Source organism: Lynx rufus, unplaced genomic scaffold, assembly GCF_022079265.1.
Source record: "Lynx rufus isolate CCGP_SWC_20201006 ecotype Redwood Valley unplaced genomic scaffold, mLynRuf1.p SCAF_1, whole genome shotgun sequence".
In the NCBI taxonomy this organism is placed as follows: domain Eukaryota; kingdom Metazoa; phylum Chordata; class Mammalia; order Carnivora; family Felidae; genus Lynx; species Lynx rufus.
The window spans coordinates 64,125,261-64,149,452 of NW_025814823.1; the positions used below are offsets into that span (position 1 = coordinate 64,125,261).

The 24,192-nt window shown below is 37.3% G+C and overlaps 1 protein-coding gene across 1 annotated transcript in view; it reads left to right on the plus strand.

Annotated features, from left to right (window-relative positions):
• The window catches only part of GPC5 (glypican 5), a 682,201-nt gene that overhangs the window by 358,973 nt on the left and 299,036 nt on the right, over positions 1–24,192 (plus strand). The window lies entirely within an intron of this gene.

The following is a 24,192-nucleotide window of genomic DNA, read 5'->3' on the forward strand; positions in this document are numbered from 1 at the left end:
TCACTGCTTTTTCATGCAAATATACAAAATACAATATATAGAGTTTTGCATTATAATGGGTATTTTGGGGTTTCTAAATACTGACCATAATAGACTGCTGAGTAACTGCAAATAAATATAAGGTTGATATCAATCACACTTGTTCTTAGTATTATATCTGCAGAAACAAAATGTCTGGAAGGGAAACTCATGATTTATTAATGATGGTATTATTTAATTTAAAAGAAATGTTAGGAATGAAACAGATCATCTCTACACAAGGTTGAATATTTATATATAATTAAAAAAATTTTTTTAAACGTTTATTTATTTTTGAGACAGAGAGAGACAGAGCATGAACGGGGGAGGGTCAGAGAGAGGGAGACACAGAATCTGAAACAGGCTCCAGGCTCTGAGCTGTCAGCACAGAGCCCGACGCAGGGCTTGGACTCACGGACTGCAAAATCATGACCTGAGCCGAAGTTGGCCGCTTAACCTAAGACTGAGCCACCCACGCGCCCCGATATATATAATTTTTAGTGTATGTATTTTGGATGAAGATTTCTGTCTGGAACATGATGTTTTCAATATCAACTGGTTCTACAATTTTTAAATATTCTCTGGCCACAATTTCTATCCCTGGCCCAGACCCTCAGATTAAACTATCTCTAGATTGTAAAAGCTTCAGGACTGGGCAGCTAATTAGAAATTTATTCATGCAAGATGTAAGTCAGCTTCTCTTTGGGACTCAATCCAAATCCACATAGCCCGCCTCAAGAGGCACGCACAAACCTGATCCATTAGTGCGTATATCGACATAATTTATCATGCTTTTTAATGCGTGTCTTTTGGGAACTATTCACCAACAAACTTTATTATTATTTTTATTATTTACTTATCTTTAAAAAATTTTTAATGCCGTTCCTGGGAAAACACATGGTTGTTTTGGGATGCCTAATTAGCAGTTTCCTGTTCATTTTACTTGCAAATGTATTGCTTTCCTCTCTAGAAGTTTTCTAACAGCCCAGATGACAAATTGTTTCAGCTTCATAGAGATTTCACCAACTAAACAAACTGTTTAGTTTTAATTCAAAAGAAATTAAAGAGCAGCTTATGGGTGGTACAGTATGGAGAGAAATCCCACCTGTCCAGAGCGTTCTCAGAGGATGTGGAAGTCAAGAATCTGTCTCTTGTCTATTTTGATGAGGCAGATGATTTCTAACTGCATACAAATGAGTATAAGTAACTTGACTTGGTGAGCAGTGTAAGCTGCTTCAAAAGAAGTTCCCTATTTAAAAATTTCTATTAGGGGATTTTAGCTTTCTCTCTACTGAATCGTATCTGACAAATACTTATACAGTGCCTACTGTGTGTGAGGCTCTGTTGAAGGCTGTTTGACAAATATTTATGTGGTATCTACTGTGTGTCCATTAAAAATGCACAGAAGTGATCCCTGCCTTCTTGAGAGTGGCGGCACTTGTGGAAGCCTTAGTGAGTGTTGGGAGAGTGACGCTCAGGGTGCTGGGGGAGTACGCTGACAAGGTACCCACAAGTCAGGAAGAAAGGGATCTGATATTTCTGCCGGTTCCTCTATACCCCACCCTCTTCTTGACCTGCCTCACACTCATTTCTCTAGTTCTGGAAGTGTTTGTCAACAACCCCCAGCTGGCACCTTCTCCACAGGATTGCCACCTGGCTCAGAGTGCATGTGCTGCTCTCAGACCCCCTCCCCAGGCCCCAGTCATGAGGTAATGACTGAGGTCCATGGAGCAGCATCATTGCCTCCAGGTGGAATCAACTTCCTGCTGCAGTCTGTGCCCCACTGCTTCCTGGTGGGTTCAGAGGAAGTTAACCCCACATCGAGACCCCATTCTTGCATAACATTTATCTTGGCTCCGTCCTGGGTCCCTCACTCCCCTCTACCTGACAGCACCTTCTCCAGTAGATCTCTTCAACAAGAATCTCCTCCTGAGGAGCCTGATTGATTTTCACGGAGACCTGCAGGGTAAGTAGGAGTCAGCTAGATGAAAAGGTAAGAGAAGAGAATTTTATGCAGAGAAACCCCCAGCTCTGAAGGCACAGGGGGGAAAGGGCTTCTGGATAAAGAGCAGCGTGATGAGTGTGGGACTGAGTTAGAAGGTGGGAAGGAGATGGCAGAAAGGGGGTGGTAATGAGAGACGAAGCTGAAGAGTTAAACATCCTTGTAAGCCAAATTACATCTACCTCAAATTAATGCCAAAAACTGTGAAAAATTCAGATTATCACCTCTATTTTAGTCTACATAAAATATGTGATATTTGAAATAATTTATTTATTTGAGATATTTTAAAATAGCATTCTAAGATTAATTCCTTTGCATATACCGCCGGGAAAAAGGCCTGCTATTGTGGTACTACTCTTAAACTGCCCTCTGTGTTCAACCCTGGATCACAGCCCACAATTATAAGGAAGTAGCAAGCAGACAGTAGGCGGTGTTGCCAACCTGCAGAAATTCTCATTCTCATTCTGCTTTCCAAAGGAAGTTCTTTAAAATGCAGTATAAACAACATGCTATAAATCTATAAAGCATAATTTTTGTAATTGTCAGTTCTTTTTTTTTAATATTGAATATAGATGACCCCAGTGTTACATTAGTTTCAGGTGTCCAACTTAGGAATTTGACAAGTTTATACAGTATGCTATGTTCATCACAAGTATGGCTACCGTCTGTCCCATCACATCACTATTACAATATCATTGACTATTCCTTATGCGCTACTTTTTATTCCCGTGACTTACTCGTTCCATAACTGGAGGCCTGTATCTCCCTCCTTATGTAAACATAAGGGTGCCTATATCTTTTTGACTTAGTGTTTTTGTTTTCCCTAGGTAAATACCCAATAGTGAAATTATTGGATCATAAAGTATTTTTATTTTTTCTTAACTTTTGACGACCCTGTATACTGTTTTCCACAGTGACTGTACCAATTTACATTCCCACCAACAGTGCACAAGGATTCCTGTCTCTTCACATCCTCACCAACACTTGTTGTTTCTTGTCTTCATTTTAGCCATTCTGACAGGTGTGAGATGATATCTCCTTGTGGTTTTGATTTGTATTTTCCTGATGATTAATGATGTTGAGCGTCTTTTCATGTGTCTTTGGCCATCTGAATGTCTTCTTTGGAAAAATGTTTATTCAGGTCCTCTGCCCATTTTAAAATCAGATTATTTGTTTTTTTTGATGTTGAGTTGTATGAGTTCTTTATATATTTTGGATATTAACCTCTTAACAGATATATCATTTGTAGATATCTTCTTCTGTTCAGTTGGTTGACTTTTTGTTTTGTTGATAGTTTCCTTTGCTGTGCAAAAGCTTTTTATGTCGATGTAGTCCCAATAGTTTATCAGGTGGAAAACAGGTATTTAGTATATCATTTTCTATCATAGATCTTATTGTAACCCAAGTTTTAAACATGTTTATTCTGATACATTCCATAACCTGGCAGTAACCTATGAAGGTGATTCTTGAAAAGCTTTGGGTTTCATTACTGTGTATATCACTAAGAATGGGTGTATATTATAGTTCCAATGAAACAAATTTTAAAAATCTATTTAAAATATGGAAAAATTACTTCTGCCTTACATCTTACTGCCAGACGTGGGACTAAATTAAGGGTTATTTTCTTAAGCTGAATACTTCTCTAGCATTTGAGTTGTAAGTAATGTTACATTTCTCTTTGTTTGGACTTTAAATTGTCATAATGTGTGACTTTCCACAAATACACTGATCAGGAAATATATACAGAAATATAGTACTGAGTGGGAGTTTAACATGCAGTTGTATTCCTCCTATAATTCTTGGATTGGTATCTCCATTCTACCAGCATTCCTGTTGCACTCAGACCCCCATCCCCCAACCAGATTTATGTAATAGACTCCTAGTCCATCCACCTGCTACCTTCCTCATGAATCCATAAATCAACAATGCAATTCCTTGCCTATAAACCCTTTCACAGTGTGAATTTTCTCTCTGCCTCTAGACTTATCTCTTTCTACTCTGTCCACCACTTCTCCAATCGAGGCATATCAAATCAACTCTTTCATATCAATGTGGTTTGGGGCAAGCCTTTCATTCTTGGAATTTCCCCAACCCTTCAAAATAAAGAGGTAATTTTATGTTTTTATAAGGACTGATCAATCAGTCATTTTATTCTCTAGGGCTCCTTATGCTTCCTATATGTCACTGTGATAGCGTTTGCCTGAGACGTACATTAATCGCTTGCTTAGATGTCTGCTTCATTCATTAGACTGTTCCATGAGCAAGAGCCCCAGGTTTCATCTAAGTGAGATTCAGGTATATCTGGCAAAGTGAAACTGGGAGCATGGGTGGCTGGGACTCTATTTATAGGAAGAATCATCTAGATCTAAGAAGGAACATGCACAACGAGCCCTGTAGAAAGAGAAGTGGTTCAAGTTCAGGGGCACCTTGGTGTCTGCCCCTCAAATTTATTTCCCAGCTCATTCCCCATTGTGTATGGAAATATGGGAGTGAGGGACACTTCCACAAAACACCTCAGACCACCTGACAGTTTTCGGGCTGCTGAGCATTCATATATCTGTGATAACACTTAAAAAACACCTAAAAGATCAGTGGTGGACCTGAGGAAGCTGAGATTATGTTTCCCGGTGGGGACCATGATGCTGGGTGCAGCAGTATTGCTGGTATAGTGGCTTTTTTGCCTGTGTGACCAGGGACAGTCTTCTGGGACACCTTTTGGGGGTTCTCAGAAACATCTGATTTCAAGAGCTCTTTAGGAAGTTCAGATCCACCTTTCTTCAGGCAGTGGTCATTAGGGTGGAGATTAAGTTTATGTGACCTTGTTTGTTTGTACAACCTTGTAATATCTGAGGAGACAGTTTCCACATCAATATTAGAGAGCAATGCTCCTTACTCGAAGCCAGGGTATAACTAAGGATTTTGTATTATCTCCCATTAATACCTATTAAGGAGATGTTATGATGATCTCTGGTTTTCAGTAAGAGCAAGTAAGAATTGGAGACATTAAGTCACAGATGCAAGATGCTGTCTGCAGTAAGTAGGAGAGCTAAAACTGGAAGTGATGCCAGATCTCATGCTATTTCCACTGTTACGCTGTGGGGCCAGTTCCTAATAAATTGCATGCGTCAGTGATGAGCAACTGAATGAATAGATACGAGACTAACTGGTGTATTTTTTCATTCAAGAAACAGCACAGTAGATGTCTGCACTGAAAGTCTGAGTATTTTTCAAGTGCTTGTGAGTAATAAGTGAGTAATAAGGCGGTGTTGAAGTCTAGGTTACTGGTCAAATCTCAGTGCAGTGTTAAAAATACGCCTCATGCAACCATCAGAAAATAATTAAACCTCTCTCCATAATCCTTCAAAGCTCTTTTTAGTTCCTGCCAACACACACCTACTTTGACATTATAATGTGTAACTGCCCAATAAAATTGCTTTTAAAGGCCTTCCTGGTAACCTTTAACCATGAGGACTGTGGATAATTTATTATCCTATAAACAAATCTTTTACTTTCTCATTTTTGGGGCATTTCCTTTCTTCCTCCTCCACCAGCCCTGTGTCTTTACTGGATAATACTGAATTAAGACACTTTTATTATTTGTCATTTTCATTTAAGAGGCATGTTCCCTGTTCTTAATTATCATTTAATGAGAGTATGTTATCTACAGCAAAATTGTATGTATTTTTTTCTTCTTGTACCCTTTGTTGATTTCTCTTCTTTGAACTAGTATCCACTGTTAGAAAAAGAAGTTTGCTGCTTCTGTTATTAGTTATACTATTACGTTCGGGGAATGTTATGATCTGAAGCAAAATACAGTGAACCCTTTCATCTTGTTGTATGGGAAGAGTAGAGCTATTTAATGTGAAGTCACATAGAAACGTGAATCCGTATTATGTGGAAATGACAGAAGATCATGAAATATCAACGGCCAAGCCCATAATTAATTTTTTAACTCATTACTTAAATGTGTAGGTACAATTCTGTTCTGTGATGGCTGTAAAGTTGTTGGCGTATTTCTTAAATTTCAGGCTTTATACAAACTTTATTTTATATTTAATAAGAAATTACCTTGATGCATCTGGATCTTGAGCCCATTCAGGTCTTAGGCAGAAACCTGAAAATTCTATTTGCTTGTTATTCTATCCGTGGAACTGCACTTTATGCTTCTTGCCTTTTGTTTTCCTCAGCATCCTCATTCTGCATCACTTATCTAAAAGAACTTACTGAAATTCCCTTCCCTCAAGACAGTTTCAAGGTTTGGTCAGGTGACTTCCTCTTCACAGTAACATCTTGCAGTGGTACATGTTTAACTCTTAGGAGTTCAGGGACTCCATCTGTGTCCATCCCACAGTAGACTGTCTTTGTGGAGCTCCTCAGAAAGTCTGGTAAATAGCCCTGCCCCCAGTGGAGTTTCAGGAACCTCCCCTCCTAGAGATGCCCCAAGTGCTCTTCAAATTGTAAGGACAGCTAAAAGCATCATCTCAGATACCCACCTCTCTCCATCATAGTCCCCAACAAGATTTTCTTGGAAGATTTCAAGGATTATTAGTAAACAAAATGTGCCTTGGCTATGAAACACCTCACTAGGTGACCAAATTAGTATTTCCTTTCTTTTCACAATGTCTTACAGGGCAAAACAGAGCAAAATCTCCAGGAATACAGATAGTGTTAATATTACTAAAATGTGGCTGAATGGCCAATTTAATAAAGTATATAAACCAAAAGGCCCTCCAAGATCTAGTGTCTACTTATATTTGTCTCAAACCTCACGCCCTGCTCTTTTCATCTGCCACACGAACTTTATACTCAATCACTGCATAACTAATTATAATTTCCCACATACACCATTTGGTTTCGTGCCCCATGACTTTGAATGTGCTCTTCCTCTGTCAGACATGTCCTTTCCCCCCTTGCCTTTCTTAAAAATATCCTATTTCTCCTTCAGCACCTGTGTTACAAGATGATTCCTCGGAGAATCTTTTCTAGATCTTTCTTCCTTCTTGTACTAATTCTGTACCTTATATGTTCTTCTACTTTTGCACTTTTCATTATATTTTGAAATTTGTTACTTTTTACATTTTTCTTACCTCTGTTCTTTCTTAAGCTTCTTGTTTCAGAAACTCTGTAGTATACATCATTGTTTACCCAATACTAGTCTGGGGACTTGAAGTCAGTGCATGTTGTAGAGATTTGTTAAAATATCAAAGTTACTATTTAGGGGTGTTTGTAGTAAAATTCAGCTCTGGAGTTGAACAAGAGTAAATAGATCAAATTACATATATTATATTTTTTCTAGCGAAATTTTTACTTGATTAGTTACATACAATTCATTGTTTAGTTTCATCTTAAATTTTAGTAAGTTTATAATGAAACATTGCTTTTGTTCCCAGGTCAATTCCACAAATAGAATAAATGTTAGAAAAATCGAATCCTTGTGGCACCTGGGTGGCTCAGTCGGTTAAGCGTCCGACTTCGGCTCAGGTCACGATCTCACGGTCCGTGAGTTCGAGCCCCGCGTCGGGCTCTGTGCTGACAGCTCAGAGCCTGGAGCCTGCTTCAGATTCTGTGTCTCTCTCTCTCTGACCCTCCCCGTTCATGCTCTCTCTCTCTCTCTCTCTCTCTCTGTCTCAAAATAAATAAACATTAAAAAAAAAAGAAAAATCGAATCCTTTTTGTTTGTTTGGTTTGAATGAGAGAAACATACAAGTCTTCTTATTCTTGGTCAACATATAGCTCTTTCCCCACCCCATGCCCCTAATCTTCTGTCAGTCCCAGTTGAAGAGCAAGAATTGTTAAAAAAAAAAAAAAAAAAAACAAAACAAAACTGGAAGCGAAGAGTATAGAAAGAAAGTAAAGTATGGCATTACTTTAAGGGGGAGAGGAATTTCCCTAATATTTGAAGGTATAAAACTTTTTAATTTTGTCTTCTAGTTGTTGTGCTATAGCCTGTAATTGTGGTGCCTGTGCATGATTTAATGACGGCAGCATGGTGATTCTATTTCCATAGTCATTTGTTGGCATGACTCTGGTTGTCATTCAGGTTGATCTGCCACTGGTTCTTATGGGAAAGCATGCTTGTCACAACAGCCTGGCTAATTGTCACTTTGAAGCTGGATTTGCTTGTCCAACACTACCTCAAATTTAAAGGAACTATACCTAAAGAGGTCAGCAAAGCAACATGCTGTACCTAAGACCATGCATATGCTATACGGAGGATGTTTTGGTGCAGTCACCATTCTATAGGAAAGACACAGAACTGATTTAGTTTAATACTCACTACACAAGTCTAACTTAAAAAATTTTTTTTAATGTTTATTTATTTTTGAGAGAGAGAGAAAGAGAGAGAGAGAGAAAGAGAGAGAGAGAGAGAGAGAGAGAAACATAGTGTGCGTGGGAGAGGGGCAGAGAGAGAGAGAGAGAGAGGAAGACACAGAATCCAAAGAAGCAGGCTCCAGGCTCCGAGCTGTCAGCACAGAACCCAATGCAGGCTCAAACCACCGAACCATAAGATCATGACCTGAGTCAAAGTCGGATGCTTAACCAACTGAGCCACACAGGCATCCCAAGACTAACATTTTATTTTAAGGAATTCTTTAGGATAGCATGACACAGGTAGAATAAATGAAAAGTATTATGTGGATCAGTTTGCTTGTGATGGAGTTAAATATAAACAAAACTCATCCATTTGTATCATAGAATAAGTAATTGCTATCATTCGTTTTGTGTCTGCTGTATGCCAGACACAGTAATAGACACCTTTGCCTAAATTAGTTCATTTTTTCCCCTTTTACCAACCTTATGAAGTAGGTATATTTTCCTCATTTTATATATGAGGAAGCACAGATAGGAAGAAGAATCCACTCCAGTTCACGTAATCATTACGTTTCAGGACTATGGGTCAAAACCAATTCTGCCCATTTCCAAAGCTTGTGATTTCTCAGCTTGACAACCTCACATTCAATAATCTGCTGTAAACAATACCTCCTTATTGCCTTCATTTCTCTTTCCCTTAAGTGAAGGTGCCATCAAAGGAGCACCTTGGAAGCCAAACTTTTAAAAGTTTGTTAGACTCTGAGATAGTCCAGATAAATAAGAATGAGATCACTAACTTCAAAAATTTTTTCAAACTATATTAAAATATGATTTATTGGAAGAATATATTTTAGATTATACAGTCATAAAATCTGTTATACGTGTTTATTTTCTTGCTAATGTATTTTATTTAGTAAGATCTTCTTATATTCCATTCGAAATGCTAAGGCTCCTTAGGCTGTGTTTGTGGAGCATTCCTAGTGTTTCTGTATCTTTGGTTGCCATCCAGTGGTGGCAGTCATATACTTCTATTTTGTAACAGAGAAAGAAGAAAAACCCTCTACTTTCTAATCATACTGACCTTATCATTCAAAAGCAAATGGCGTATGTTAATTTTATGTACCTAATTTATCAGTGTTAGCCATGGCTACCGCTGAGTCCCCCAAAGATAAAAATCTATCGAGATGTTTAGATATTGGCAAAAACAACTAGTTTTCAGTAAGAAAAGAAATAATTTTTAAAAAATTTTTCCCTGGAAATTTATAACCAACATTTCTTGCTTCAGAAAATAACTAGAAATAAAGAATCTGTGTTAAAATTCCTGTCAAAGTCAATAAGTAGCAAATCCATACTTAATGATTAATGCAGTCAAATAAAAGGCTAGATTTCTTATATTTTCCTTAAATCTGATGTCTCACCAATGGGAAAAAGCACTAGTATATTACTCTGAATAAAGAATTTAGGATAATATATTTCAATCATTTCTTCACAGATGGACAAGTTGTAGTCCGTGGCGTGGATATAATTTATAGGAAGTACTTTAAAGCAATAGCTTCCAGAGACATCATAGAAACTCTGTGAACAGAGGTGAAGAACATTTCCTGCCATAAAATCAAATGGGATTTATTTAAGTCACTAAATATGAGGGAATAAAAAGGCCACTCCTGGTAGGTGGAAAGTAGAGCATTCATCCGTTCAAACTGTGGGGAAATTTTATTTGAGATTGTCTTGTTTTTGTTTGTTTGAAGATTGAAAGTTGGATGTCAAAATAATTATTAGACAAAAAATCTTCATCTGAGTGAAAAGTTGTGTGTTTGGGTAGACAATTTTATTCTCTTTTAACAAGTGTAGTTTAGAAAATGGGATGGATTAGGCAGAAAAAAGTCATGCCATTTAAAATTACTTATTTAATCTCTAAAAATATATCAATCTAAGTAGCAATGATATAATTGTTTTCCTATAATTCTTTTGTTTAAAAATTTCAAACTTAAAAGGGTACCTGGGTGGCTCAGTCGGTTAAGCATCCCACTTCAGCTCAGGTCATGGTCTCACAGTTGGTGGGTTCGATCCCCATGTTGGACTCTGTGCTGACAGCTCAGAGCCTGGAGCCTGCTTTGGATTCTGTGTCTCCCTCTCTCTCTGCCCCTCCCCTGCTCACACTCTGTCTGTCTTTCTTTCTCTCTCTCAAAAATAAACAGTAAAAAAATTTAAAAATTTCAAACTTACAGAAGTACAATGGCTATTAAATCTCCTTTGTCTGGATTAACCAACTGCTGTCATTTTTGCTACATTTGTATTTTCCCTCTCTTTCTCTGTACACTATATATATATATTATAAATATAATACACATATATTTTCTCTTCCTCATATCCATGTGTGTATATAATCCATGTATATACTTATTTATACACTCATATACTTATATACATAAAGCATATACATACACATATGTATGAATTGTATACACACACACACACACACACACACACACATCCTCTTAGTCTTCAGAAACATTTGAAAGTAAATTGCTAACTTTTAATAGTTTACTCTGAACATTTTATTACCTAAAAACTTTGATATCTGTATCATGTAAGAACAAGAAGACAAATGTAACAACCAGATGATTATATACTAAATACAATGTTTATAATAATATTTGCTCTACAGTTCATATTCCAGTTTTTCCCATCTATCACAAAGGTCCTATATAGATTTTTCAAAAAATATCTAGGATCTGGTCATTATTAATGCATTCCATTTGGATATAATTTATCCTCTGTCTCCATTTATATAGAACATTCTCTCATATGTCAAATTTTTTAGTTAATGTAGATATTTTTATTGTGTGTAGTTGTCCTTCTAGTATATACTCCAACATAGATTGCATAGCCATTTCCTCGTGATTAGATTCAGGTCGAACATACCTGACAAGCATCCTGCCTAGATGATCTGTGTTACTCACTGTATCACACCAGCACCGTTATGCCAATTTGTTATATTACTGACAGCGTGCTATTCATGATACACACAAACAGGTTTGGTATCTTTGAGGTCTTTACATTTTAATGGTACTTTCTTCTTAATTAGTAAACTGTAATCTATGGAATAATACTTTTAAATTATGAATATCTCATTTTAAGACAATGTTCCACCCAATTATTTTTAACTATAATATAATGTTTTTCAGTAGAGAGAGGATATTTTGGTGATGCTGAAACTCAGAGAAATATATACCATGAAAAAAAAAATGTGCAGGAGCACCTGGTTGGCCCAGTTGGTTGAACGCCTGACTTTGGCTCAGGTCATGATCTCACAGCTCGTGAGTTCAAGCCCCGTGTAAAACTCTGTGCTGACAGCTCGGAGCCTGGAGCCTACTTCGGATTCTGTGTCTTTCTCCCTCTCTCTGCCCCTCCCTCACTCACACTTTGATTCTCTTTGTCTAAAAAATAAATAAATGTTAAAAAATTTTTTTAATGTGTAGGAGTCTCAAATGAGGAGTCTCAAATGCCACAGGTACTTCAACTTTGTACAGTAAAAGGCATCTGAATATTATAATGGAGTCATCTGGATTGTCTATATTGTATTAAACATATGGGAGAGCTGACCTTTTGCCTTTAATTTTTATTTTTTATTTTTTAAAATTGAAATATAGTAGACACACAATGTTTCATTAGTTTCAAGAGTATATATAGTGATTCAACAACTCTATAGAGTTGTGCTATATTCAAAACAAGTGTAACTACCATTTGTTACCATACACTATTATAATACCATATTCCCGAGGTGCCTTTTATCACTGTGACTTATTCATACTTTAACTGGAAGTCTGAATCACCCACTCTGTACCCATTTTGCCCATCTCCCCACTCTTCTCCCCCCTCTGGTAATCACCAGTGCTCTGTATTTATGTGTTGGTTTCTATTTTTTTAATTAAAATTTTTTAATGTTTATTTATCTTTGAGAGAGAGAGAGACAGTGAGAGCAGGGGAGGGGGAGAGAGAGAGAAGGAGACACAGAATACAAAGCGGGCTCCAGGATCAGAGCTGTCAGCACAGAGCCTGAGGCACAACTCAAAGTCATGGACCACGAGATCACGACCTGAGCCTAAGGCGGATACTCACCTGACTGAGCCACCCAGGCTCCCCATTTCTATTTTTTCTTAATAGATTCCACATGTAAGTAAAATCATGTAGTATTTTTCCTTTTCAATGAGTTTATCCATTTTTCTGTTGGTGGACTCTTCAGTTGCTTCCATATTTTGGCTATTTTAAAGAATTTTAAAGAATGTTTAAAAATGTTTATTTTTCAGAGACAGAGAGCGATCACGAGTTGAGGAGGGGCAGAGAGAGAGGGAGATACAGAATCCAAAGCAGGCTCCAGGCTCTGAGCTGTCAGCACAGAGCCCGATGCAGGGCTTGAACTCACAGACTGTAAGTTCATGACCTGAACTGAAGTTGGACACTTAACCAACCCAGGAGCCCCCATATCTTAACTATTTTAAGTAATGCTGCAATAAACATGGGGTGCATATATCTTTTTTGCATTGATGTTTTTCTATTCCTTGAGTAACTGCCCAGTAGAATTACTGCATTATATGGTATTTTGATTTTTAATTTTTTGAGGAACCTCATACTGTTTTCCACAGTGGTTTCCCAAATTTACATTCCCACAACAGTGCATAAGACTTCCCTCTTCTCCACATCCCCACTTGTTATTTCTTGTCTTTTTTATATTACTTATTCTAACCAGTGTGAGGTGATATCTCATTGTGGTTTTGACTTTCATTCCCCTGATGATTAGTGATGTTGACCATCTTTTCAGGTGTCTGTTGGCCATCTGTATGTTCTTTGGGAAAATATCTATGGGCAGGAGATGCTTTTAATTGTAATTTTTAAAATGTATTTTTACCTGTCTAACTTACCTGTCACTATTTATTAGTAGAACGCGGTTATGCCAAGATTAATTAAGCAGCAGTGTCGTTAAAACAGTGAGGAATATTGACATACCAAGAATATTAATCAGCATCTTGGTCATGTGTCTAGTAAATTATTAGTTGGAGCAAAGCACTGAAATTTATTTAGCAACCATTGTAATTAGTGTAGCACAATTTTCACCACAGGACCAAAACTAAAGGCAGATTTTAATGTATCTGGATTTACTGAATTATTGTTTCTAAGAAGTTTTCCAATAATTTTATAATTATTCTCCTATAGGATAATGGGAAGCATTATAGTGAGGAGATTTGACTTAAAAGAGCATGGGTCAAATTCAGAAAAATTGAAAAAAAAAAACCTATATTGCTTTACAAACCCTGGGTTGAAATGCATTGTGCGTTTATCCCTAAAAAAGAAATGAGTACATAATCATTAAACAGTTAATAGACCGATGTTAGCTTTAGCTGGTATGGTTCAGTATGCTGTATTTTACAGTGGAAAGCAGGCAATAGAGCAAAGGAATTTAAGAAAAGGGGAAATGTATCCAACAAACATTTTTTTCAGTGTCATCATTTCCTCCACAGATGCAACAGTCATTTTTGGCAGGTACCTTTTCAAAACAAAAGACAGAGCTTAATGCAATGCTGGAAAGCCAACATATCTAGAATTTATGGCACTTGGAATAAATGTAGTTATGTATTTATTTAAAAATTTTTAAGTTTATTTATTTATTTTGAGAGAGAGAGGAGAGAGCATGATCACGAGTGGGGTAGGGGCAGAGAGAAGGGGAGAGAGAATTCCAAGCAGGCTCTGGGCTGTCAGCTCAGAGCCCAATGCTGGGGTGTGAACTCTCCAACTGTGATATCATGACCTGAGTCAAGATTAAGAGTTGGGCACTCCACCAACTAAACCACCCAGGTGCCCCTAGATGTAGTCATTGAGAAGGGTGAATTAATTACATCAGAAATATGTCAGAAGTTATGTCAGTTGTGTAAAACAGAAACTCACTGAAAAATTGCAGAGAGGATAACTCAGCTTTGTGAAGATTACCTATTACCATAGAACGGAGAGAGTAAGCCATGGGCTGGATAGAGTGTAATCCGGTATAGAACAGAGGAGGAAGAATTCAGATTCCAAAGTAAAACAGATATAAAATGTAGGAGCCAGCTCTTGGAAAGAGCTGGTTGGTAAATTTTCCCAAATTTTGAGAGCTAGTTTACTTTATATTTTTAGCTAAAAATTGCCACAAAGAGAGTTGTTACACCACCGTGATTAGTACTTGTTGCAATTCGAGGCTCCTCTCCATAGTCTTAGCTGATTGCTAAACGTTTACCAGCTTATCTGGATAATAAGTTAGTTTTATTACGCAAAATAAGCTCGTTTACTAAATGACATATAACTCATATATATATACTATATAATATGATATTTATAAATAATAATATTTGGATAATAACAGTAGAAACATAATAGCTTATTTGGCGAAGGAGATCAGAGGACAGTCAATTAACCATAGTGGGGTTATAACCATATATGAGTTTTAGTTTAAGTTTATATTGACTGATCAGCAATAAGTAGATTAGAAAATGAGTCAAATTTTGCTGATCATTGAGAAGCAGTTTCTGCGTTCCACCACTACCAACCAAACTGCTTTCTTTCATGTCACCAGTGACCTCCATATAGCCAAATTCAACAGTCATTCCTCAGGCAACATCCTGACTGACCTATCAGCATTTAGCACTTTTCATTTCTCTCTGCTTCTTGGTACCCTTCTTCATGTGGCTCTACAGCTACAACCTACTCCTCATTGTCATCCTGCCTTGCTTGTTGCCTGGTCACCATCTCCTTTGTTGGTTCTCTCTGCCCTCTTCATATTGAAGCACCAGAGAGCTCAGGCCTCGGTCCTTTTCTCTGTTTGCACCAGGGTTTGTCAGCCATGATGCTACTGACAATTGAGTTCAGATAATTTTTTTTATTTTGTGGGGTTGTCCTGTGCATTTTAGGATGTTTAGCAGTGTCCCTGGCTTCTATCTATTAGATGCTACCAGCACCTTATGCCTCAACTTTGACATTTACCATGTCTCCAGACATTGTCCAGTGTCCTCTGGGGGGCTAATTGGCCTTTAGCTGAAAACCAGTGACTCACACTCTTTGCAGTCTTGGTGATTTCATTCAGCCTTAGACCTTCAGGTATGTCAATATGCTGTTGATGAACATATTTGCTTTGTTATCTGTCTTTCTTTTTTTTTTTTTTTTTACAAAGCCCACTCTTGTGTATTCAGCTGCCTACTTGACATGTTCAGTTTGGTGTCTGTAGATATTGAAACCTAAGATACTCAAAACTGAACTGATCTTCCCTTCTAAACTTTCAACCTTCTAAACCTCAGCCTTCTCCCTCTTTTCGTATTAATTCCAACCTTCAGCACACCACAGACTAGAGCTAACGGTGGCTTAAACAACAAGCATTTATTTTTCAAAGTTCTGGAGGCTGAGAAGCCCGAGATTAAAGTGCCAGAAGATTCAATAGCTGGTGAAGGTTCTCTTCCTGGGTTGCAGGGGACCACCTTGTCACTGTGTCCTCACATGGCTAAACAAGAGAGAGAGAGAGAACTCTTGTTTCTTCTTTTTAAGGGGGATTAATCCTATCAGAAGTGTCCAACCTAATCTAATTTATTTCCCTCCCGAATGTGTCAAGAAGAAGCAGAAAATGAGAATAGTTTTTCCAGATAATTTGGACTAAAAATACACAGTAACATAACTCCTTCCATTGTGAAAATTTTGGAAGGACAGAAAATCTTTGTCTCAGAGCAGTATTTTAAATATAAGTTAGTGATACTCCTTTGGTATATTCAACTTATTCATTCATTCGTTTACTTTCTCTTAACTTTTGCTTACAGACATTCATTCACATAAATATACTTATGTTCCTAGTATGTTTCAGGTCCTCTTCTGGTTGCTGAGGGTGCAGATTTGAACCAAACAAACAAAGCTCCTACCTACCCTCATGAGCTACATTCTAGCTCATGTTAATGATATGAGATAATTTCTCTGTTGTAAAATCGGGACTATAAAAGGGAAAGAGTGATGTGCAAGTGGCATATTATTTTAGATAGGCTTTTTTACAGATTATTTAAAAGGGAGAATCAGCTTTTCTCAACATGTTCAGAACACTTGGTATTTCCTCAAATAATCAAGTGAAAAGCATCTGATACAGCATGATAGACAGAACTTGTAATTACCTCTCCTCATTCTAAATATTTGATATATATTATTAACACAGTATATTATTGATGCTTCTTTTTGGTGCAAACTAGTTTTTGGATGCTTGATATACAAATATATGTTAATGTATTCTAAGTGGCTATTCATTTCTTCTTAACACATTTCCTGTAATGAATGGTTGTACTAATGATGAAATTTGAGACAACTTTATCTGAAATTCTGTGTTCTTCATACAGGTGTTTATCCCCATTATTTTGGTACTAAGGTGACCTCATGTAAACTTTGTGTGAAGTGTCTTTGACAAATTCTAGAAAAGGGTGATGATCTCTTAACCAGACTTTATTTTTTTTAATGTTTATTTATTTATTTTGGGAGAGAGAGAGAGAGAAAGAGGGCGTGCATGCATGTACTCACAAGTGGGGGAAGGGTAGAGAGAGGGAGAGAGAGAATACCAAGCAGGATCAGCACTGTCACCACAGAGCCCAAGGTGGGGCTCAATCTCACCAACCATGAACTCTTGACCTGAGCGGAAATCAAGAGGCAGATGCTTAACTGACTGAGCCACCCAGGCGCCCCTCTAACTGGAAGTTTTCAAACTTTTGCTAATCAGACATCTCAGTCCATGAACATAATAGTATTTTACAGTTCAGCAAATTTGTTGTAATTATTAGTTTGAGAGGCATGATTTTGCCATTATCCAGGGAGATAACTGCAGGCAATGGTTTGCATTTTACACATCTTTGTGTTCTAGAATCCAATATAGAGGGCAGCTACTGAATACAGAGTTAATGAATCACTGAATACAGGCAAGCCTGATGGAAGGAAGGACGGAAGGACAAAGGAAAATTGGTTTAGTTTTCTGAAGAAATTTGGCAAGATCGAAAATCACTCTCTTTGTGGATGAACCACAGATGTGTGCTTGGAATAAGTAGGGTATGAATGATTTTATGGACCATTCTGCCACCATATATCTATTATTGCTATCTATATCTATATATTACTCTCATACCACTGTGAACACTTATTGATTGGCAATTTGGCTCAGGCATTAACTGTTGATAAACCTGGACATTTATAGAACTGATTTTATTTCTTTTTAAAACATATATGGGTCAATAATTTTTATTATCTTGTTATTCTCAGTAACCCATACACTTAATAGTGAAAGTATCTTTTTCTCATGAAGGGCAATGGTTTCCCTGCTCTAACTCAGTCTAATCCCAACAACAAACTGTAGCTTTCTGTTTGGGGATCCTTTTGTTGTATCATCATATCACTAATGCTTTTCTTAGATACTTCTATTTCTACTTCTTGGGATGATTTATTGATGACTCTTTTGATGGACGCCTCTGAAGAACACTTCCCCTCACTTCCCCTTCCTGTTGCTCTACTTCTAGCTATATTGATATGCTCAGTTCTTCCAGGTTATCTTAGTCACTTTTCCCAAAATGCTCACACCTTTCATTTCTGGCTTGCCACATCTCATGTGTATACCTGGTAAATGAGGTCCTTACCCTGCCATCCCGCCCCTCCCGTCTGCATCCTGTGTGTTCACCCTCTCCTTGACTACAGACCCTTCTGTGCTCAGCCCAGCCTTTCTCTGGACTTCCTCTGGCACTACTTTTGCACATGCTGTCTTTCAGAAATGTTGCAAAATCCTCTTTGCTATTGGCACATTCCTGATCTCTGTATTTGTGTGTTTAAATCATCACTTCTTTATTTCCATTCTAATAAGGCATCAGAAGGAGAAGGAATAAATGTCTTCATGTGACTATGTTAAGCCAGAGCAGCTTCTCTCTCTCTCTCTCTCTTTTGATTCAATATTTGATTGGTTTGGTTTAGGTTTTAGTCTTGAGTCTGCACTTCTTCTCTCTGTGTTTTTTTCAGTGGCACATCTTGACTTGATTTTTATCTTCTTCCAAGGATAAGAAACTTAATTCTTAATGTTTTTCCCATGGTATATCAAGCTTTAAAAATAGCATTTAAAATTAAAATTACCTGTGCTTAATAAACTTCAGTTTTACCTCCTGTACCATGGAATCGCTCTACTTTAATAAGTTGAGCTGTACTCTTAGCAATAACTATCATTTATTCGCTTTATATAATAGATTAGTATAAAAACACAGCACAGGCTCACATAAATGATCTCACTTTTAAAAAGACAGTTTTGATGTTTGCCTAAAGAAAAAATCCATATGCATCTTTCCCTTGCAAAATTCAGTTTTGATGTAGAAATATAATTAACTTCCTGAATCCTCAATTCTAGACTACTTTCTTCTTCCTGGTGTTTTCTCATTTATTATGTCATTTAGAGAGCACTTTGAGTCCAGTGTTGTGTCTAATACTGTGTTAAAGTTAAAATGGACATTATCATTATTAAAAATGGTGGCATTATTTTTTTATTTATTTATTTTGAGAGAGAGTGAGCAGTGGAGGGGCAGAGAGAGAGGAAGAATGAGAGAATCCCAAGCAGGCTCCACACTGTCAGTGCAGAGACCTATGCAGGGCTCAAACTCACAAACCATGAAATCACGACCTGAGCTGAAGTTAGACGCTTAACCGACTGAGCCACCTAGGCACCCTAAAACAGTGGCATTTTTAGAGGTAGGACTCTAATCTGGGAGTTTTGACTCAGTGACCAGTGGACCTTTCTGATTTCCTCTAGGATATTTCTGAGTATATGGGGGGCAAAGTCAGCCTCGCTGGGAGCCACCACTTTACTCAAAAATAACTATGGCCAAGGGGCAACTGGGTGGCTCAGTCGGTTTAGTGTCCGACTCTTGATTTTGACTCAGGTCATGATCTCATGGTTCATGAGTTCAAGCCCTGCATCAGTCTCTGTGCTGACAGTGTGGAGCCTGCTTGGAATTCTCTCTCTCTCTCCCTTTCTCTACCCTCCCCTGCTCGTGTCTTCCTGTCTCTTTCAAAAAAAAAAGTAACTACTGCCCAAACTGTATTCAGTATTAGCAAGTAACACATAAAGAACTGAGGAATATTTCAGCTATGTCCACACCATGGAGTTTAGTCTACTATAAAAGTACTTTGCTCACCAAATACAATAAATTCTGTCTAGTTAAAAAAAAATGGTGGCATTCTTATTGATATCAAATGATTTGTATTTATCAGTTGAAAGAAGAAGAAAAATAGAGAAGCATTAATATTGAGAATACATTCTCTCCTCCATATTCTTTATTAGTAATCAAATAAAAGCAGCATTCCCCATTTTTTATTTTTCCTCATGTGAATCATCTCAGATCATGTCAACAGAGTTTTGCCGTTTAGGAATTCCTAACTAAGGCAGATGACCATGACTCAGTCAAGATGTTTAGAAGAAAGGTACTTAGCATCCAACTTAGACATCAGAAAACAAATTCTTGAAAGGCAAAATTAAGAGCTCTACATCAGCCCCTAAAATGAGAGCCAACAATTGGAATGTGTTCTGTCGGCAGCTGATGTTGACAGAGTGCTTTTTCTGCTAGGTGAGCCGCACAAGACACCAGGAAAACAAAGTCACAACCCTGTGGAAAGCAGGTGGCGTGCTGACAGCTGAGCTGCTCGTGATACCTCAGCCGGCCCTGTGGTCCTGTTGTGTGGTTGTGTTCCCATCAAAAGAGCACCCGTGAGAGCCACCGGATTGACAGCTTGGCTGACACATAGCTGGGGCTTCTGCAAATATTTACATTAGGCGTCAGAGAGAAGGATAAGCACAGATAATGGGGCACAGTGTAAATAGGAATGTATGTGTTAGGGAGATGATCTTTCCCTTCTGAATAACCAGGGGAGGATTTTTGTAAAAAGAGTGATTTCAAAAGTGTAGGATAATTTGAAAAGCAAAACGAACAAATCTTCCCAGGAATGGAAAGATGTCCTTTTGATCGCTTAAAATGTCATTTACCTATGTTTTTCTTTGAAAATTTTCCAAATTCATTTACCTCTTGATGCATATAGTTATTGTGTGCTCATTCCCCCCCCCCACCAAGTTATAAAATGTATTATGGCAGAATCTATAATAATCAAGGCCTGGGTATATCCTAGATCTATCTTGATTACAGTACATTCTGTATTCAGTATATGTACAACATAGGATTTGCTATAGTTCTTTGAATATTGTAGGTCCCCCAAAAGTATTTGTTGAATAGATTTCCTGAAGATATTAGTTATTTTGCAAGAATGGCAACATAATTACCATGTAAGAATGAATTTAATTATTTCATGTTTCTGATAAAGTGTTTTATTGAATATCAAGTTAAAAAACGAACACACTGTTAGCAAAAGGCTTGGTATCTTTTACTGATATTTAAGGGCTTATTTTAAAGACTTCAAAGAAAAGAAATAGAAGAAAATGTTAATATTGGGAATACAACTCCCTCACCCATATTCTATTAATGATAAAATGAAAGCAGCAGCCCTAACTTTTTATTTCTTCAACATCTTAATAGTCAAAGTCCTTTTATACTTTTCTGAACTTTATCCATTGTATAACAAAGTCACATGTCTTTGAAACGAAAAGAAATTGACATTTTCATTTATAATTTATAAATGCCTCAGAGGTAATACTAGTAACCTGATTATTTTTATATTGATAAAAAAATCATGGACTTAAATTTTTTAAAAAAAATCACCAAAAAACAAAACAAAATGTTTCAATGAAAAAAATCATTCAAACATATGCAACTCAACATTATTCGCAGAAAAATAAAGATACAACATTTGTAAATTTATGCACCTAAAAGAGAATGATACGTGTTTTGGGTATACAAGAGATGGAATTAGCACATGTAAGTAGCTATTTAAGCGTCTCACTTATCTTGCTTTCCCATTGTCTATTCCTTCCACGTAAGGAAACCGGCACTGAAATGTTAAGGATCAGAAGTTTAAAATAGTAAACATATGTCACTCAAATTCATGATACACTCGTGAGACTACGAGCAAGGAATTCAGAGAAGCCATATAGATCATCCCCTTTCAACCTTCTTTATTATCTCATAGCAATCAGATTTCCTCTCACAGTATCTTTCTTGATTTTATTTCCTATCATTTAATTGCTAATGTGGCTATTTTTGTGCCGAGTTCAGGTTACACTCAATGTCTTTTGTTCATAAAGATAAAAATTAAACCCCTGTGTCTCACACTTAGGGGTAAGAATCTAAGTCAGTCAAATGGCAAGCATTCTAAGAGAATTTTTAGAGATAGGATGGATTTTTAAAAGGAGATTATGAAATTTCTTTTCCCTACATGTTTTGAAATACAATCTTGTTTGTTTCTAATGGTCTGGATGCAATGGAGCAGATTTTTAGATCTGCAAGTCTAGAGCTCTATTTTTATTCAGTCTTTTTATCTTTATGTGTAATATATACAATTAATACATTTCACAGTTATTACCTCATTTGTTTCCACAGTATCTTTACAAGATAAAACAGGCTGGAATATCTTGAGTTCTTAACTATAATGTTAAAATTTTCTCCTTTAAATTTTTAAAAGATCACATTAGCTTTTTATATTATTATATATTTATTATTCAAGTCTGGGACAGTCTATATACCTGTTTGGTTTTAGAGGCCAATCTTAATGCTGTTTTCTCTTATCTTTGAAATTCTCTTAAGTTGGAATAATGTGGGAAGATTTTGATAGCCTAGGCATTGAATACAAATGTCAGGACCATTAATAGTAAGGCAGCAATTTTTTATGGTTTTATCTAAATCCAAACCAGATGTTGAGTGGAGATAATTGCCTATGACATCCAGGCCTGTGTTTTTTTTTGTTTTGTTTTGTTTCCTCAGAAATAGAGTATTGGGATTGTTTCTTTGATTTTGCTTTGGATACCTCAGCCATCTGATATTGTGTGCACATTTTCGAGTTTAAAATGGTTTGTTGGCTTGAATTAGCTTAAATTTTACACAGCTTTCACAATGTTCCCTGACACAATTCTTTCTTGAGTTCCTTATGTTGTTCCCCACCCAACCAACAACTTCTCTGGCATCCCAAGAGAGCACGTCTCTGAGAGTATGGATTGTATCATGTAGCTGATGACCTCAAATCAAACTGATAGTTCACAAACTATAGAAGCAGAAGTAAAGTGAGTCGGTTGTCTATTTTTATGTCATAATTTGGTAATGCCACAAGACTACATGTCAGCAGAGGAACTGCTTCTACTAACATTTATCAACCGCCTGCTACGTAGTGGGCAGCGTGTAACATTTTGTTGTGAGGACCATTATTACTGTCACCGTTTGCACACTGCAGAGCCGACCTGTACAAAGCCACACGCCCAGTCATTTGTTGCACCAGGATTTGAATCCAAGCAGCTTCATTCACTCCAGTGTCCACATTCCAAATCACTGCAGACCTCTGTGCCACCAACAGGGAGGCCGTGGTTCTCTGTGGTTGGGCATGTCCACATACCACATTCCTCAATAAGTTTTCCTCCTTGGAGGCATTTTCTGCTTGACTCTGTGGGCATGGATTAAGCAGATGACTTTATGAATTAAGAGTATAAATATTCAAACACAGTCCTATTTGTGTGTTCACATGTCAGATCTGATAGAGCAATTTGTAAATTATTGGAACCATAGCAGGTAGCACTTAGTATTAGCATGATTTAAGAAAAGAGCCCTGGACTTAGAATCAGATAAGCTGGACTCGTGTTTTGTCTTCTACTTGATAAATAAATGATTTGGGCAGATTAGGTGAGCTTGGTGAGTCTGGTCACTCATGTATAAGAGGAGGCAGTAATGCTTTTTCCATGACCAGATTGTTGTGGAGATTAAGCAAACTAATGCAAAGTAAGAGTAAACAAAGTGAGGGGCGCCTAGGTGGCTCAGTTGGTTAAGCTTCAGTCAGTCTTGTGTTCGGCTCAGGTCATGGTTTCATGGCTTCCTGGTTTCGAACCCCACGTCGGGCTCTGTGCTGTTGGCGTGGAGCCTGCTTGGGATTTTCACTCTCCCTCACTCTCTACACCTCCCCTGCTCGCTCATGTGCTCTCTCTCTCTCTCACACACAAACAATAAATAATAAATAAACAAAATATAAATAAATAAAATAAACAAATAAAACAATAAACTAAAAAGCCATTTAAAAAAAGAGTACACAAATTGAAATATAGCAAGAAATAAATATATATGATCATGTCCTTTGCTTTCTTCCAAGGTTGATGGTTTAAAAATAGTTAAATTGGAGCACCTGGGTGGCTCAGTCGGTCAAGTGTCCGACTTGATTTTGGCTCAGGTCATGATCCCAGCATCAGGAGACTGAACTCTGCATCGGGCTCTGCTCTGAGCTCGGAACTTGCTTGGGATTCTCTGTCTCTTCCTCTCTGTCCCTTGCCCCTGCTTGCACACACACCCTCCCTCTCCCCCTCTCTCTCAAATAAAATACATTTTAAAAAATAGTTAAAATTATCTGTTAAAAGTATTCAGAGACTCAGCATACATAGCAATGGGTTATTTCATTTTTGACAACTGTAATTGAAACCGGAAATAATTACCAATTCTTTAAACCTTTGTTATAAGCATTATTGTTGACAAATATTTTTTTATTAAATTTTTTAAAATGTTTATTTTTAAGAGAGAGAATGACAGAGTGCAAGCAGGGGAGGGGCAGCGAGAGATGGAGACACAGAATCTGAAGCAGGCTCCAGGCTCTGAGCTGTCAGCACACAGCCCGAAGTGGGGCTTGAACTCACAAACTGCGAGATCATGATCTAA